Source organism: Muntiacus reevesi, chromosome 1, assembly GCF_963930625.1.
Source record: "Muntiacus reevesi chromosome 1, mMunRee1.1, whole genome shotgun sequence".
In the NCBI taxonomy this organism is placed as follows: Eukaryota; Metazoa; Chordata; class Mammalia; order Artiodactyla; family Cervidae; genus Muntiacus; species Muntiacus reevesi.
Window position 1 is genome coordinate 92,493,253 of NC_089249.1, and position 16,474 is coordinate 92,509,726.

Below are 16,474 nucleotides of genomic sequence, written 5' to 3' on the forward strand. Positions count from 1 at the left end.
TTTTCACAGTATCTCTTACTTCAGTGAAGCTAATCAAGGATTTATACCAAATACAAAGTTACTTAAGGTCCCGTTTGCTGCTTTATACAAGATAACCAACTGTATTGTGATATCACTCAGTCATGTCCAACTCTTTTTGACCCCATGGGCTGTAGCCCACCAAGCCCCTTTGTCCATGGGATTTCCCAGATAGAAATACTGGAGTGGGTAACCATTCCTTTCTCCAGGGGATCTTCCCAACCCACGGATCAAATCCAGGTCTCCTGCATTGCAGGCAGATTCTTTACCATCTGAGCCACCAGGGAAGCCCAGTTGCATACTCAGGTCAAGTCTTGAGGGCAAGCATAGATCTAAAAAGTGACAGCTTATTGGAGTCAAAATAATAAGGAGAAAAAAAAATAAAGAGAATACACTGGAATTCTAGTTATTCTTGTTGAGGAAATGGAGGCTGAATTGTGGAATTTACAGCAGCACAAATTTTTAAAGCATTTTGCCGGAAAAATACAGTAAGATCCCTATGTATGAACCTTTGTGAACTTTCACAGATGTGAACCTGTCCAAAATGTTCACATGTCCAAAATGATGCAAATTAGTTCACTTGTCTGGCTTACATTGTCACTGTCACATGTGGACATCCTCTACAAGTGGTGTGCTTTTGTATACTTTACTGTACAGTACTGCATAGAGTACAATAGCACAGTAGTACAGTATCTTTTGGGCTTCCCAGGTGGAGCGAGTGGTAAGTAACCCGCCTGCCAATCCAAGAGACATAAGAGATGCGGGTTTGATCCCCAGGTTGGGAAGATCCCTTGGAGGAGGGCATGGCAATCCACTCCAGTATTCTTGCCTAGAGAACCCCAATGGACAGAGGAGCCTGGTGGGCTACAGTCCATAGGGTTGCAAAGAGTCAGAAATGACTGAAGCGACTTAATACACATGCACAGTATCTTTATTTCAAGCCCAGGATGTTTGGAAGCAAGCATAAAAGCAGCAGGGATATAGCTGATACTACTGTACTTTTCAAGGTACTGTAAGATTTTAAAATGCTTCATTTTCTAAGTTTGTCTTTTACGTATTATTTGTGTGGAAAGTATTCTAAATGCATTACAATACAGTACTTGTATACAATATACAATGCAATAGTTGATTGCATTAGTTGAGGACCTAGGCTAACAAACTGGATTTACAAACTTGCTCTCAGAATGGAGCTCATTTGTATACCATAAAGACAATCAGATAAAAGTAGTTTTACATTAAGCAACTCTACACAATATGCTTACAACAGTACCTGGCACGGAGACTGTGTTGTATAAATGTTAGCTGCTATTTACCATCTGACATCACTTTGAAATATCAACCAATTTGTATTAGCCATATACATATAGGTTTACATAAAGCAATCTGTATGACACCAAGAGAAGAAACAGTCCCTATTGTAAGAAGTTTACAGAGACACACTATGAAGGAGAAAAGAAAGTTAAATTGTTTAAGAAAAAATAATTTCTTTGAGGTAATGTCCTTTGCCAGTTCAGCTTGAGTTCTGCATCAAAGGTTGAGAAAATTTCATAGCCTATTCTTTCCCAAACAAGCTTAAAACAGAGACCAGTGAAAAGTGAAGTCGCTCAGTCGTGTCCAACTCTTAGCGACCTCATGGACTGCAGCCCACCAGGCTCCTCTGTCCATGGGATTATCCAGGCAAGAGTACTGGAGTGGGTTGCCATTTCCTTCTCCATCAAAACAGAGATTACTGATATTTAAAATAAACAGAAATAAATTTTACAGTAATAATGTATTGCTTTTTGACAATTCTCGTCATAAAACTTAACTGAATCAAAACTCATATAATTTGAATATAAGAATAAAAAATTCACTTTTTGGGATTTTCACAGCCCAAGATTGAATTCATACCTCTTGCACTGGCAGGTGGATTCTTTACTCCTGAGCCACAAGGGAAGCCACAGGCTTTCTTAATCTACCTTAAAACATAACCTTTCATTCTCTCCCCTCAGCTTTGAAACTTAATTTGCTTTGCTGACCTGAGGAAAAGCTTTCTATATTAAAAAAATGTATAAATTACATCACAAATGTTCATATGGCTATCTAATACTCTCAAGATACTTCCTGAATCCTCTGACTTTTGCATTCTTTTTTTTTTTTATTTTTTTACTTTATTAGAAAGAGGACTTTTAAATGCAAAAGATTCCCTGTGAAATGTGGGGCTGAGATTTTACATCTCATAGAAGCAGCTCAAAACCCTAAATGAGGCTAGATTCCCTGGCCAAGATTGTACCTGATAAGGGTTGATTCAGTTCAGTTCAGTCACTCAGTCGTGTCCGACTCTTTGCGACCCCATGAACTGCAGCACGACAGGCCTCCCTGTCCATCACCAACTCCCGGATTTACTCAAACTCATGTCCAAGTTGGTGATGCCATCCAATCAGCTTATCCTCTGTCGTCCCCTTCTCCTCCTGCCCTCAATCTTTCCCAGCATCAGGGTTTGCATTCTTAATCATAGACAACACATTAGAAGTTTGGGATGCCTGAATTTTAAAGTACAAAGACTGCATGCATTTTTGTTTGAAGTCCTTAAAATTTCAGGAGAGCCACTTACAGCCTAGAAGAGTCCTTCCGTTGGATGGGCAAGGCCTATAAATATGTAATGTTTTAAAGAGAGAGCAGAGATCTAAGTCTTCCAGGGGAGGAAGAGCAAGATGCGGAACTTAATTATCAAGTCAAAGCTTTTTCCAAAATAATCATGTGCCCCTGGGAAGAAAATAGGAAACAAAACATTACACTTAATTTGGATTTGGAGGTGGCCTTCCTAAGCAATTTATTAAAGTGTAAACAATAATTATGTAGAAAGAATCTGGTGAATAAATATAATTATGAGACTTATTAATTCACATTAATTAGTGGGGCAGCTAAACTGGATTACGTAGAGGTTTGAGTTACATAACAGAAATACTAAAACTACTCCCTTGTTAGTCTACCTGCTTTTCTTTCATCTCCATGTTATTCTGTATACAGCTCACCTGCTACATGGAGGAAGCACTTTCCATGAAGAAACAGCATGTACAATGGCTAAGGCTCAGGGGTGGGACTATAAAACAGCCATCTATTTCCTTCCTGCCTCTTATCTTCCTCATCCCCATCCCTCCCTATGACCTCAAAACTTTAGATAAATGAAATAGTCCAGCACTTAAGAGCACAAAGTTATGAATTAGACTAAGATTTACATCTCAGCCTTATAGTAATTATAAGTGAAAAAGTACTCACTTTCTGATGAAGCATAAGAATAGCTTAATAGCATACATGTAAGTTTGGGGGAATGGGATGAGATTTTCCTAGATTATTGGTGGAAGGTCTTTGTGAAGCATAGTTGCAGCCAACAAGGAACTCCTCCAGTAAGTCCCAGAGTCCTTACTTCACTTAACCCACCGGATTCCATAAGTGAGCCTAGGAATCAACATAGCCTGCATTATATATTCCTATGTTATGACTAAAGCATATTTGGGCTGTGTTTCATGCATATGTCTCACCTGGGCTGGTCAATGAAATGACTACCAAACCAGAGGGGATTCATATGAAGTTGGAAGGCTCAAAGATTAATTTATCTTTTCATTGGAAACAGGAGCAAAAACCTCATTATTATTGTTTTGGCCTAATGGAACAGGAACGACAAACATAATCTTCTACGTGGATGGTATTATGTGTTGCCTGTTTGCAATTTATGGTTTTGTGCCTTTTGTTGTTGGCATGTAACTTCTTCAGATCCTGGTTCCTGGTGATGTGGTTATGGCAAGCATCCCTGAGACAAAACAATGATGGAGTGGTGGAAAAACAAAACAAAAGAGTTGCAGTAGAATGGTATATTCTGAGCTTGGTAAGAGTTAGTATACTTCTGGTTTGGGGACATTGAGTAGACCAGCTATCCTGGAGGTAGGTATCATGGAACAAAGGATATTCCACTACAAAATATTCCAGCTTCCTTTTTGCTACTAGATTAGAAGTGGTAAACAGTAAGAGGCATTATGTATATGAAGACTTAAAGGGGGCACTCCAAAAGCAAGATAAAATTAAAATCCTCAGTCTGAGACCATGAGTTTGAGACACTAGGGAGAAAATAACTCATCTTTAAGCAGCTGGTTTGGACTACAGGGCTGAAGGCTGTCCACTGCAAAGAATGAAGCAGACCATATCAGTTACTGTGGCCATGGTGTCCAAAATGGAACCACAGACCTGTGACAGGAGAAAACTGTGGATGAAGTTATAAGGCAAGCCACAGGGTCTCTTAAACTTGAATCCTGATTTGCCAAAGATCATAATGGAAGGAGATTCTCCTCATAGGGAGGGGACTGTCAAACCTTTGTCACGAAAACTTGTTCTAAGATTTTCCTTGAAGATCTTTCTTAAATCATCACTGACACCATGGGGAGGACTTTGGGGCATGGAAGGAGCACTCCCCCTTTTGCCTGCTTCTTAAATACTTCAGCAGAGACCAGGCTGGAACAGACTAGCCTGCTGCAATATTTGTTTGCCCTGTTCCCCATCTGCCAACCCATTACTCACTTTCTAACCACTCCCCCCACAATTGTTTTCCACTTATTATTAAAAATAGTTTGGAATTTAAAGAATTCTATTTTCTTTGAATTACTGAATAACGTTATGTAGAAATGTCAGGTAAACTTGTACTGTTAGTGCTATATGGGGAAATGTTTCATTTGAAAAACATGAACTTGGATGTCTAGATGGATATGAGCACTTTCTCCATGCTGCTCACCATTCTTCACTATCTTGGTGGTGGTGGTGGTGGTTTAGCTGCTTCAGCTGTGTCTAACTCTTGAGACCCCATGGACTGTAGCCTGCCAGGCTCCTCTGTCCATGGGATTTCCCAGGCAAGAATACTGGAGTGGGTTGCCATTTCCTTCGCCTGGGGATCTTCCCAACCTAAGGATGGAACCTGGGTCTCCTGCACTGCAGGCAGTCTTTACCAAATGTGTTACCCAGGAAAGTTTTTACTATCTTACAGTGAGCTAATTACCTTTTCTTAGTCTTTGAGGCTTTTTGATTTGAATCCTTGACTTAGATGAAACATGACTGAAGTTCAAGGGTAAGTACAGTGATGTTTCAATAAGTAGACTAACAAAACATGAATGAACAAAAAATGAACAAAACCTTCATTTTTGGGTCTCCAGGAAAACCTCTTTGCCTGATTAATACTAGGAAGCTCTGTGGCAGAGGCCATTTCCCCAGCATCAGTGAGGCAGATCCTCAACATTTCTTAACTCCTCTAAGTCAAACCCTAAGAAGGTAAATCCAGAAGTGCCACCTTACCTGTTCCATGTTCCAAGTTTTCCTGTGTGAGAATTCTCTTCTTCTTTGAGTGGCTGATGATGTAAACATTTACCTTATTTAGGAAAACCTTTATACCTTATCCAAAGGAGTATGGCCTTATTCTACAATCACAAAAAATAGGCCTGTCAGGGTAAAATACAATAGGCATGATGTCTGAACTCCTTGGTGGGGAGAGGCTTTACTTTATTAATACACAGCTCAGAAGCAGTGTTGGTAGCCCCCGGACTTCACCTGGACACAGGTGTCACAGGTCCTGTATGGTGCAGGGCACTGTGGAAGATTCAGGGTTCTCAGAGGTCACCACAGATTGAATTCAGTGCTTTATTCAAGCCTCATCTTGTACACCAGTGCAGCAGTATCAAGGTCCAGTTAGAACAACCAGGCCTGGCTCCCCAGCCAAGTGGATACATAAAGCTGGTCATTATGACCTAAGAGGCTTCCCTCTCCTGCACGCAACCCTCTCCTGACTCACACTAGGTTTGAGGTACAAATGTTCAGGAGTTCCAGCTGCCTGCTGCTGCTGATGGATGAAGGCCATAAGAAGAGTCCAAGTACTCACACTGAAGGATCTCACAGCATGGAATGTAGGTGCCAGGACACCCAGAACTTTCTGCAATATAGGTGATCTTAAAACTTAGCTGTTCAAAAAGATGTCCCAACATCTCCACCTTCAATTTAGCTGCCCAGAGATTCACAACTATTCCAGGTTCACATAAGCAAGGGTTGGTTCCCTTTGAACTTTCTAGCTTCAAAGGCAGCTTTTATGGCCAACAGATTTTTGGTAGATTGTTTAGCTCTACCAGAGGTAGAAGCAACCTAGAACATGGTCTTCCTAACATGACCTTCAAAGTCTATTGATTAATCTCCTATAGTATTAATAAGTCACAAATGACCATTTCTACTCATGTATTTATAGCCTAGGCTAAGTCGCTTCAGTCATGTCTGACTCTTTGCAACCCTATGAACCATAACCTGCTAGGCTCCTAGTTTCATGGGATTCTCCAGGCAAGAATATTGGAGTGGGTTGCTGTGCCCTCCTCCAGGGGATCTTCCCAACCCAGGGATTGAAACTGCATTTATTTCTCTCCTGCATTGGCAGGTGGGTATATTGAGAACCAAATAATGACTATTTTCTGTTAACTCCAGACAATGGTAACTGTGTGACTTTGGGTTACTTAACTTCTCTGTATCTGTTACCTCTGTAACTTTGAAAGTGAAAGTGTTAGTCGCTCAGTCGTGTCCAACTCTTTGCGACCCCGCCAGGCTCCTCTGTCCATGGGATTTTCCAGGCAAGAATATTGGCATGGATTGCCATTTCCTTCTCCAGGGCATCTTTCCAACCCCAGGATCAAACCCGGGTTTCCTGCATTGCAGGTAGTCTTTACCATCTGAGCCACCGGGTCTGTAAAATGGGGATTATAATAGTACCTAGTCCATAGCATTTTTATGAGGAGTAAATGAGTTAATATGAGTAAAGTGCTTAGATCAATGCCTGGCATATAACAAATATCCCCTAAATCTTAGCTATCATCAATTTATTGGTATTATTATTCCCCTACTCTCAGCCCACCTGCCTAGAAGAGGGAAGGGCGGGAGGGAGAGAGGATAGAAGGAAAGGGACGGAAGGAGAAAGGAAAAAAGGACGGAGCAAGCTTAGGGTCAGCCAGGGTCAAGAAAGTAGACAGGTCTGGTAAATATGTAGGACCATGCCTAAAACAAATGCTTGCTAGGAAAGATCATAATCAGTGATGTAGATTCTGAAGATCATCAGCTGAAACCAGAGTGTGCTGGCAGAGGCAAGAAGCAGGAGACAAGTCACATCAGACCACTGAATGGAATGACGATATGGGGAAAGGACTTCGGAAAAAAGAGCCTCACCCAATTTGGCTGAAATCAAATTGAATTAAGAGGATAAACAGATCAAAAAGGAATATTCTTCTTCCCCATTTGGAGAGTTCTGCAAATTTCTCTCCCCATATTCCCAATTGAAATACTATAAATTTTAAATGGGGGAACGTTTTTAATCTATTAAGTATTCCTGTGTTTTAAAAGAATCCTTTCCTGTTATTTCCTATCTCACAGAAATGATGGAATAACTGAGGGAATGGAAGTGAAGTATGCAGCTGAATTCCAGAAAAAACACAGTAATTTTATTCTTCTCCTTTTCCAGATAATAAAATTGAGTAGCTTTCTCAGTCTGAATAGTAACTAGTTGTTCTGAACCTTCAAATTTTGCATTTCTCATTCTATTACTAATTTGTTAAGTTATAACTCTTACCTTGAAATCTTCAGAGGTTTTGCTCACTTATTAACAAGCTTGCAAACAGTCTATCAACCTTTAAAATAGAAAAGTCTATCTGGAAAATTTTGTGATAAAGCCAAAAGCCACTAGAGAGGACCATACCTTCTCTGATTTTGCGAGACCCTGTGACAAAATGCTTTTATCTTAAAAATTCCTTGATACAATAACCTAGAGCCTAGATATCTGGTTCTTCTGATCATGCCATTTATTTGACAGGTGGCCTCAGAAAAGTCTTTTAGCTTCCCTGGGCCTTCATTTCCTTTTCTGTAAAATTAGGGAGTTATGGTAGATGATCTTCAATCTCCTCTCAGCTCTAAATTTCTGATCTTACACTTACTAGTTTACCTCTTCAATGTCTCATGGATTAATCAGGAAGAAAACTTGGCAGAAAAGCAAGAATTTTACCTGTATCATTTCACCACTTTTGCTAGCTCACTCACCCCATTTTTACTTTTTCAGCTAAAAATCTTGGAGTTGCCTTTTTTTTTTTTAATTGGAGAATAATTGCTGTATTTACACTGCTGTGTTAGTTTCTGCTGTACAACAATGTGAGTCAGTTATAAGGATACGTATCTCCCTCTCCTCCCATCCTGCACCTCTAGGTCATCACAGAGCACCAAGCTGAGCTTGCTGTGTTATATATCAACTTCCCACTAACTATCTGTTTTACACATGGTAGTGTATATATGTCAATGGAGTTGCTTTTTATCTTTGCCTCTTACAAACTTTGTGAAAAAATTAACATTTCTAGGGCGCTTTCCAAGTTTCACCAATCATTTTTGCAAATACTATCTTACCTGACTGTCACAACAATTCAGACTGATGGATACTATCTACAAATTACCTGGTTAAAAAAACAGGCCCAGAATAGGTCAGTGAATTAATTGCCCAAAGTAACAGGGATAAGTTTTGGGAACAAGTCTTTTGAGTTCAAACCCTATGTTCTTTTCACAACATTAGAAAGCCTACTAGGAAAAAAAAAAGCCTACTAGGGGCAGATCCAGATTGTATGGGGCTTGTGGTATATATATTTTTGGTGGACATCTTCAAGAAAAGGAACACAAAAGTACAATACATCACTAAGTCATTCTGTGACTACATTGTTAGGACCAAGTGAGGAACCTTTAGGGTTAATCTTTAGCATTCAGTTTCACAGTTTCCCCTAGTTACACACTTGTTTAGTTCTTACTATACGCCAGACACTAAAGTAAATATTAGTTTTATTATTATAACAACCTTATGAGGAAGGTACTGTCCTTGTATTACAAAGCAGAGAATGAATAAGGCTCAGAGCAGGGGGAAAATGATTTACCTAAGGACAAAGATGTAGGAAGGGCCAAGTATTTAAGCTGGAATTTAGATCTGATCCTGGGTCCATATTGTGAATCTACCACACTATGCTCCTCCTACATTCCACTGTTCAGGTCCTGACCGTTCATATCTGAACTATCCTAGTTTGTTTTCCTAACTCTCCTACCATCTACCCTGAATGCTGCTTATAGTCACAGTCCTGAAGTGCTGCTGAAGTCCTGACCAACTGAAGGACCTGAAGAGCCTTCCTTTGTATTTATCAAAGGTAAAAAGCAATTATTGCTCATAAGTAGCACTTGGCTGTAGATTCCATGCTGTTTTCTAACGTGTTAATGTTAACTGTTACTGAAAACTTTTTCTTGCATGAAACAGAGGCGGAGTGGGTGAGAGGGAGAACGTACTCGGAAACTTTCAGAATCTTATCCCTCAGGACCCATTCCATTACAATCTAGGTTCTTCATTTGCAAAACAAAAAGCTGAACCACAGAGGATAGTAGAGAGAATTAAATAAGGAGGGGTGAGGGGAGGAGAGGAGGGCAGGCTTCCAGTGCTGGTCAATGTTGGTTTATCTCCATCTGACTCGACCTCCCCCCAAAATCTCTAAGTCAGGTGCCTTGACCCATACATTTCTGGTACTTCTCAAAAGTCTCGGACATCAGAGGCACTCCATGTTTATTCAATTTGATCACTTCAACATTATAGAGTCCTGAGGATAGTTCAGGTGAACTGCTAAGTATATAATTGGCCCTTCAGAACCGTTAGCTATATTTTGTCCCAAACCCTCAGCGTCCATAAAAATTTGGCCTCTCTGCAGTCTCATTTCTTCGTATTTCCGACACACAGATCCTCTCGTGGGACCAGTGTCGCCACCGTCTGACCAGCTTTCTCCCGACTTCTGTGTTCATACCCACCATTCATCAAATGTAAAAAAGTTCCATAAATTCTCCCATCAAAATCACCAAAAGCCCTTATGAGGTCGCCTGTATTACTGTTGCCATTTCAGAGAGCAGGAAGCAGGCCCTGAGGATTTGAGTGACTTCCCTGAGGTCACTGAACTCAAGCAGCGAGGCCGCAGCCCGCGCTCTAAACTGCCGGCTTTCAGCCTCTTCCCGGGACCGAGAGGCACCCGCATCCATTCAAACCCCGCCCAATCCCTCACTTCCAGTCAGCTCCCGGCTTCTCCGCGCACCATCGCCCCCCACACCTGAGTCAGGCCCCAGGCAGTACGCCCAATCCATCCTAGGCGGTTTTCCCCTTTTCTCCGCCAGAGACTTAGGGTGAGATCGACGCTGGTGTCCCAGATGCGAGTAGGTCACCCCGAGGTCCTCCGACGGCGGGCCGAAGGGGAGACTCCGCAGAGGAGCGCGGCGATAAGGTCCCTGCCGCATAGCGGGGGCGCGGCGCGCGGGTCTTGCCGGGCCGCGGGTCACGTGGCGGGGAGGGGGGCGCCAGCGCGCGCGAGCGAGAGAAAGCCAGTGAGCGGGCGCGCGCCTGAGAGCTGTGGAGGCGCGAGTCGCGGTTCGGGTGTAAGTGTAGGGGGGAGGGGGCGGTGGCCGTGAGGGCCAACTCCACCCGCTGTGCGCATGCTCCGGCCCCGGGTTATAAGGCAGCCTCGCGGGCCCGGCCCGACAAAGTGCTGGCGTGCTGCTACGTGACTAGCCGGGCGCGTGGGTGCCCGGACGAGCGAACTAGGCAGCCGGCGAAGGACGCGACCTGGACCGTGGGCCCAGCGAAAACTCCAGCCGCGCCGCCGCGTCACGCTCACGCTAGGCGCCGCGAGCCGCGCATAACGGTTAGTTGGTAACGGCCGGTTGCGTGCTTGGCGGAGAACCCGCGGTGCCCTTGCTCCTCCGCGTGTTTGGAGGGAGCCGTGGGGGAGTGGAGGGCTTGGTCTCCGAGGGAGGGGGAACGGCCGGGCGGGGGCTTAGGACCGCAGCAGCCACGTGGCCTCGGAGCGCAGCGTTGCTGAAGGAGACCTTGAGGCGCTGGGGACAGCGCCTCTCTCAGCAGCGCTGCCGCCCCGTTGTCAGGTGCGGGCCACCGGCCTGGCCGAGGAGTTGGGTCGTGGTGCCGGTGACCTTGGGAAAGTCGCTTCCCCTCTAGTCTTAAGTGGGCTCTTCAAGAGATGCTTCTGATCTGGAAAAAGGACGACGTGAGGTTGACTCACGTGGTGCCTTCAAGCTGCTGGCCGCGTTCTCCGAGGGTAAGGATTCCGGGCGGGAGTTATTTTGGACTCGTGGCACGCCCGCCCCAACCTCGGCCAGCCAATCCTTGTCCCACCTGGTGACTTGCGGCAGTGGCTCGAGGGAGCTGCAGTCCCCGTAGCCAAGACGTGACTGCAGGGTTTGAGTGGACTTTGCCGAGGGAACATTGCAACTGGCAGACTCCCGGAGTGGTACTGACGGGAACTCTTTGTCATTCAACCTGTGGCTGCGGAACGTCCGCCGCAGCGCCCTCACTCTGGGACTTTAAGGCGGCCCTGAGGAGAGGAGTCAAGCATAGCATTACACTTGGTAAGATGCTCGCTTTTTGTTCCAGATACATACTTTCTCCCCACGTGCGTTTTAACATTTCATTTGTCATGACTCAAATGCGACAAGCAGTTGCCAAAATTAGTTTGTAATTAATCTTAACCGCCAAAAAAGTGCTACTTGAGTCAGATTCCTAGTGTGCTATACTTGGCATCTGCTCTGTCATAACTAGTTTTGAGACTTGTTTTTCCAAAAATTATTCTGGTTTTGAAATAAAATGTGGACATTTAAGTGTCCTGATAAAACAAATGTGGGTATATTCACTAGGGGAATATGATATGATGAAGTCTGAATTGTGAGTTTTTTAGAGTGTAAGTAGGAATTAGCCATTAATAAGCAATTTTGATGGCTGCTACCAGCCCAGTGAGGTGATGCAGAGAATATGTATTTTAGTGTAGTTTTTTAGTTAGGCACTAAAAATACCCATAAGTCCAATTTTTATGCCTTAGGGTACAATTTTGCCTTCAGGTTGCCATAGAGAAAATATATATTTTAAGACATCTAGCTCTTAAAACATGTATTGGGTATTATTTAAACAAAAGTTGAACTTTAGTAATTAATTCAGGGATTGGATGCTGTTCTTTCATTGGACTGCAGTAACCCTTGTTAAAAATGCAAGTTAATGGTCTGGGGAGATTTTTATAGCTGAATAGGTTTAAAGGTTTAGTTGTAAGCTTAACATAATAGGCTATAACATACCTAAACAGATTAAAAAGGAAAGAGAATCATGTTACCATAGGATGAACCAACTGATCAGTGTTTAAATAGTTTACATATCTTTTGACGTTTTAAATATTAATTCATATAACTCCAGAAAGCTAGTCAGTTTTCCTTATTTTATAGATTAGGAAACTGTTAGAGAGGTTAAGTGACTTCTCATCTTAGTTCTGAAAATTTCAATGGTTAGGTGAGAATCATGTAACTTTTGATTCCCATTTAATGAGCTCAGCACTCCTGAGCTTTCTCTAAAAATTATAGATATGAAATGTGTGTGTCTGTGAGAGAGAGAGTCAGTCAGTCGCGTCTGACTCTTTTCGACCCCATGGACTGTGTAGCCTACCAGGCTTCTCTGTCCATGGAATTTTCCAGGCAAGAATACTGAAGTGGGTTGCCATTTTCTTCTCCAGGGGACCTTCTCGACTCAGGGATTGAACCCCAGTCTTCTGTATTTCAGGTAGATTCTTTACCATCTGAGCTACCAGGGAAGCCCTAGATATGAATTATCTTATGGCAAAAAAGTTATTTTGAATAATTAGTAACTTCCCAACTTATACTTTCGTTCTCACTGTGTTTTCCATCCACTTCCTAATATGCCTTCCTGTGAAGGATTTAGGTCCCTGCAGATGTCTACATGGCCTGTCTCATTTTGTTAGAGAAAAGGATTAGGAAGATGGGACCTGATTTGTTATTGGTCCCTGGTGGCTCAGAGGGTAAAGTGTCTGCCTTCAATGCAGAAGACCTGTGTTTGATCCCCGGGTGGGAAAGATCCCCTGGAGAAGGAAATGACAACCCACTCCAGTATTCTTGCCCAGAAAACCCCATGGATGGAGAAGCCTGGTGGGCTACAGTCCATGGAGTCACACACGACTGAGTGACTTCACTTCAGCCACTAGGATTCAGCAAGAACAAATTCTAACCCTGGAACTTACCTGGTGGTCTAGTGGTTAAGACTCCATGCTCCCAATGCAGGGGGCCCCGGTTCAATCAATCCCTGGTCAGGGAACTAGATCCCACATACTGCAACTACGAGTTACCATGCCACAACTAAGACCTGGTACAGCCAAATAAGTAAAAGTTAAAAAAAAAAAAGACTCCCTACTCCCAATACAGGAGGCCCAGGTTTGATCCCTGTTTAGGAAATAAGTTCTAGCCCTATCATTCCTGGAGTTTATAGTCTAACTGGAAAGCATAATATATATTATAAATATGAGAACATGTACTCTTTATAAACAACTATTGAGTCTGTAATAGAGGAAGTAGAGGTTCCTATGGGAACAAATACTGTATTATGTAGGTGTGAAACGACTCCCAGCTTAGTATAGAAGAGAGGTAGGCCTCTCCGAGGAAATGCTATTTAACTTGAGACTTGAAGGATGAATAGGAGTTAGCTAAAGCCAGACAGTAATAGTGAAAAGAGCATTCCAGATCTGAGTACTGAAGCTGCAGTCAGAATACGGGGTACATTTAGAAAAACTTAAAAGAGTTTTGCTAAAGCATAAAAATAGAGCGCAGAGAACACGGAAAGATGGGAGTTGGAGAGATGGGCAGTATCAGATCATGAAAGGCCTTAATTAGTCATTTTAAGGAGTAGAGAAGGGACTAAGTAAAAAGATTTAAGGAAGTGCTCTTGAAGCTAAATGAATGAAGTTTAATGGTTATAAATGGGACTGGGAATGGCACGATCAGACTGAATTTTAGAAGTACCACTCTAATTACAAAGTGGAGAACAGGTTGGAGGCTTCTGGAATTTTGTGAGATCACATTGATAGACAAGATGGACAGTAGGGGAAAGATGGAAGAGAGGGAAACAGACAGGATTCAATGATGGACCATATGTGGGAGACTGGGAAAGCCAGAGAAGTTAAAAATATTTCCCAGCTTTCTAGCTTGAGCAAATATGAGTTTGTTTTTTTTTCTCCATCTACCCAGTGTGGACATTAAGAGGTTATGTGACTAGGCAAGGGGTGTTCAGCTTGTAAAGATTGGAAATGTCTTTGCAGTTATTGATAGTGATTTTTCCCCCTTCTATACAATTTATTATGGCAACTTTCAAAACCCAAATGAAGTTTCAAACAGCCATTAATGTTTCATCTGTAATCCTACCTACTTCTCTTTGCCCCCATTAAATTATTGTGAAGCAAACAGATACAGGTATTTCACCTGTAAATACTTCAGTATATCCCTGGAAAATATAACTCTTGGACTTCCTGGTGGCTCCGTGATAAAGAATCTGCCTGCCAATGCAGGAGACACAGGTTTGATCCCTGATGTGGGAAGATCCCACATGATGCGGAGCAATTAAGTGCTTGTACCACAACTATTGACCCTGTGCTCTAAAGTCTGGGAGCTGCAACTACTGAAGCAGTTAGGCTCTAGACCAGGTGCTCTGCAATAAGAGAAGCCACCACAATGAGAAGCCCGAGCACACAACTAGACAGTAGCCTCAGCTTGCCACAACTAGAGAAAACCGTGAAGCATCCAAGACTCAGCACACCCAAAAATAAATTTTAAAAATTTTAAAGTAACTCTTCCTGAAAAAAATACCAAGATGATATCACCAAATATCCAAGCAGTATTCAAATTTTCCTAAACTGTTTCAAAATAATTGATCAGTTTGATTTGAGATCCAAATAAAGTCACACATTAGTTTTGGTTGGTATGTCTTCCCTTTTTTCTTATTTTCCTCTTAAGTTGTTTGTTGAAGGTACCATGTTATTTTTTCTGCAGTTTCCCTCATTCTGGATTTTGTTCAATGTGCCCCGCTGGTATAGATTTAACATGTCCTAGTTTAACATGTTCTATTGTATTTTCTGTAAACTGGTAGCTAGCTAGGTTGAGGTTTGATTTCCGAAAAGAGGTATGGTGCGGTGGAAAGGGCAAATACAATTCATAGGTGATGGTGTGTATTTCCATTGGGGGGCATATGATGTTTGATTGTCCCTCATACTGCTATCTTGATGGCCTAATTCTGTTATTTTATTGGTGGTTTGCAAATGGGAGTTTAATTCTAACATTCCTTCTTAATTAAAAAAAAATATATTTATTTGGCTGTGTTGAGTCTTAGTTGTGGGACTTGGGTTTTCTAGTTGTGGCATGCAGGCTTAGTTGCTCTGAGGTATGTAGGATCTTTGTTCTCTGACCAGGGATCCTGCATTGCTAGGTAGATTCTTAACCACTGGACCACAGGGAAGTCCCTCCTTCTTAATTGAGTAGCTAGAATACCTCTACAAAAAAGAGTTAGTTTGAATCGGAAGGGCAGGTTAAAAATTTACGTGCTTAATATAATATCATGAGTGAGAGTGAAGTCACTCAGTCATGTCTGACTCTTTGTGACCCCATGGACTGTAGCCTACTAGGCTCCTCCATCCATGGGATTTTCCAGGCAAGAGTACTGGAGTGGGTTGCCATTTCCTTCTCCAGGGGATCTTCCTGACCCAGGACTTGCCAGGTCTCCTGAATTGGCAGGCAGATTCTTTACCAACTGAGCTATGAGGGAAGCACAATATCCTGTCATATCATATTATATTATATAGATTGCAACACTATCTTTTTTGAGAAATGTATTCAAATGTACCAAGGTACATTCTCTTTGAAAGCCAGTACATATTTTATTAGAATGTTTTTTAGCATTTGTAGTTAATGTTTCAAATGGCTTTTAGTATTTGGAACATTTAGAATTTCTTTTCTTAAATTGGCAGGGATTCTTTTGGTCTTTGTTCTTTCTTGCAGAGCTTATCTGTTACCATAGGTTGAAGGAATTTCTGGTAGAATCACTTACTACCAAATCTAAACCTCTAGCTCTAACCAGATTACAGGTTTTAAATTCCTTGAGGACAGGGATTGATTACTCCAGGTAGCCAGGCTTAAAATCTGAGTCATCTTAATACTTCTCTAGTGGGCTCCTTCCCTACCAAATGTACTTAAGTGCTAACCCCTTCTTCCCTTGGTTATCTCTTATGTTCACTCCCCACCCCCCCCCCCACCCCCCCCCCCGGTTTAGGGTGCTGTCATTATTAGATTAGTACCATGACCTTTTAAATTGTATGTTATTCATCTTTTAATTTGCCCTGAAAATTTTTTCTCCATTCTTTTTTCCTCTCTAATTTCTTCTCCTCCTCCTCCTCCCTCTTCCCCTTCTGCTTTCCCTCTTTCTTTTTGGTTGTAGGATCCATTTCATAATGGATTTATGGCAGAAAGACTAGAATAGGTGACTTGTGAGCTGTGGTGTCTTGCAGAGACGTGATTAAAAGAGCAG

General features: G+C 42.3%; 1 protein-coding gene across 2 annotated transcripts in view; it reads left to right on the forward strand.

Moving 5' to 3' along the window:
- Positions 1–10,554: 10,554 nt before the first annotated feature.
- LOC136147418 (monocarboxylate transporter 1) overlaps positions 10,555–16,474 on the forward strand; it is a 29,615-nt gene continuing 23,695 nt past the window's right edge. Inside the window, exon 1 of one of the 2 annotated variants that reach the window (XM_065906816.1) lies at positions 10,555–10,760. The gene's annotated coding sequence lies outside the window, so the exon portion shown is untranslated. Of the gene's footprint in view, positions 10,761–11,462; positions 11,482–16,474 lie in introns of those variants that run through there. The other variant, XM_065906826.1, reaches the window with a different exon arrangement.